Raw genomic sequence first — 2,909 nt, 5'->3', positions numbered from 1 at the left:
TCCAAAATGAAGCAAATTACAGCTCATAAATACATGTTTAGATTGTATAGAGGAAAGATTACGTCCAGAGATCTAGATGTAGGGGCCTTTCAAGGTGAACCTTAAAACCATCCTGTGACATCAGCCAGAAGGACATGGGATATTTGTGTCTGCAGCATGCAAAGAAGTGGCACAGCCACAGATTGCAAAGAGTGCTCAAATGTGGGAACTCACATACCAGGGCAATAGTCATGAGCAAGAGCCATATTATGAACAAGCAGGGGACACAAGCACCACAGCACACGGAAGGCAAGACCTCACAGATCTGAGCATCTAGGTTTATTTTAGAGAACTGAGTCCTACTCTTACATCTTTTTAAAGACAAGAAGGAAATTTTAAATCCATGTTGCTTATCTTAAATTCTGGATCTTATTGTCAGTGCTTGTTAAGTGCTATAGAAGACCCTCAAGGAGAAAGATGAAGATACCACTGGATATTATAAGCTCTAAAATATTTGAGATCATGATGTGCTTATCTGTAGTGGGGTGAAAGTCAGCCATCAGAGGGATGAGTGATAATAATTCCCCTTCCAGGACCAGTGGTGCTGCAGTGACACAGCCTTGATGCCTGACCCATGCGAGTCGGTCTCAGGCATGAATCTCAGGATGTCCCTAAACAGGGCATGCATGATCCTGATTGCCTGATTGGAGGTGGGCTGCAGCATGAAGACCCTATTAATGTTCGTCTCTCTCTCTCTCTCTATTACTCTCCTCTCTTAAAAGAAAGAAATAATTAAACCTTTAAAATTTACCACTTTAACAGCCTTTATAGTGAGGTATGACTATCATTTGCTTATACATTACACAGGGTAAGTAACATGTTTGATGCCCCCCTATATTTCTATACGGTAGTCATTCAAGCAATTTTGCTTTTCTGGATGCTGAATAGGAGTGGAGATAAACAGTGTAGCCTCCATTTTTTATATATTTCCAGGAAAATGAGGAGTGGATTCAGGGCCAACCCTGAGGAAGAGATAAACTCTTTCGACTTAAATTCTTAAAAAATGCTTTTTAGAGATCAGCAGGTGGTGTGGTGGTTAAAGTGCTGTGTCCCTCATGGCCAACTGTGGTTCAAGTCCTGGACCCGAAGGCTTCCTTCTCACTTTCTTTCTCTCTATGTGTCTCTCTGATGAGTGCACGTGCCCTGTAGCAAATTTAAAAAGTAGTAATAATAAGTAAAATTAAATAAATAATTTTTAAAATATCTTTCTTAAAAATTTAAAAAAAAAGTTTCTAGTGAAAAAGATACGTCAAATGTTTTCGGCCAATCAGAATATAGAGCAGTCCTAAATAAACCTCCAAAAACTTTGGAAATATAGAGAAACAATGGTAATTTAAGTAAAACCTCTTCTTTGAATTACCTTTAAAATGTTCATGTTAGAAAAAAGGTAATTCTGTTACATAATCTCTTACTTTTAAGGAACAATAACTTTTCTAAGTTCTTAATATAAGAATTCAAAACAGAAAATCCTAATAGTTACAAATTTATGTCATGAGTTATATGTGATCACTTTATTTAATACACCCACTAATGACTTACTGCTTTGAACACAGGAGGCTTAACTATCATTGTGTTGTTTTGCTATTTAATACAAGTGCTTCAATTCCATGAAGTCTGAATTTTAGAGTATTTAATCATGGAAAGTACTTAATCATCTCAAAGCAATATCTTGCAGTTTCTTGGACTGTGAATACTATGAATATTTATAAGATGTATAAATCACATATCCTTTAAAACCTTCACATTAACATTTTTTACATCAAAAACAAGGATGGGATAGAAAATAACACACTGAAAGAATAAGCTCTAGAAAATATAGAAGGGATTGCAACTAAAGGTACAGAAAAGTGTGTGTATGCATAAAATAAAATATGACTTTGTATTTTAGAAAATGTAGTCCGTAAATAAAAACACTTGCTAAACTTCTGCATAGCAAGGGAGAGCGAAAGCACAGGTGGAATGTACTGTTTTTCATGAACTCTGATGGTTCAGAAAAAGAGACTGCATTAGAGGCAGAAATTGATTTCTTTTATTCCCGTAGAATCTTAATAGACACAGTTACTAGATACCAGAAAATAAGTCATCTTTGAAGTTCAGAAAATACAGATACAGACAATACATAGACTTTGTCTCCTGAAACATTCCATATTCAGGTAGAGATTTTTTCATCTCTAAGGAATGTCAGTCCAACAAATGAAACCAAAATAAAGTGATTGTATTTATACCAGTTAATTGCAAAAATATAGAAGGGTCATACCAAAAACAAGCTTTAGTTGCAAATGACAACACAGTTAAAACCATATTAAAGTGTAAGGATGTCAGTTCATATATTCAAATTGCAAACATTTCATTTTTTTATTCAATGATAATTCATGTATAGCTTTACTATTCGAGGGTTATTCAGAAAATAAAATAGTCAAGTTCCCTGAATTTGCAGATGTTGCAACTTAGAATGAAAGTTAAATAACTTTTCATAAAGACACTGATAAGACGTTAGAGAGAAATTTAAAAAGTTTGCGGAAAAAATGGAAATGAAATAAAATAAAGATTATTTTAGCACAAAAAATTTAAAATCTTTCTACAGTTGTTTTAAAATACACATTTTTAGGACCAGTAGTTAGCATAATGGCTATGTTGCTGGACTCCTATGTAGTTGACCACAGTTCGAGTCCAGGACCTAGTGGCTTAAACTCACGCCGGGCGCGTGTGCATGCATGCCAAAGATCCCAGGAGGAGAATGGAGGAGAAGGAATTGTGGTGTGGCCATCCTCCTTAGGGGGTGATTTCTCGCTTTCTGTCTCTGTCTCTGTCTTTCTGGTGAGCACACGTGCCCTATAGCAAAAACCTCTAAAAAAAAAAAAAAAAAAAAA

Source organism: Tupaia chinensis, unplaced genomic scaffold, assembly GCF_000334495.1.
Source record: "Tupaia chinensis unplaced genomic scaffold, TupChi_1.0 Scaffold000014_1, whole genome shotgun sequence".
Lineage (NCBI taxonomy): Eukaryota > Metazoa > Chordata > Mammalia > Scandentia > Tupaiidae > Tupaia > Tupaia belangeri.
The sequence above is the reverse complement of the archived record's forward strand: the minus strand, read 5'-3'. Positions refer to the sequence as shown.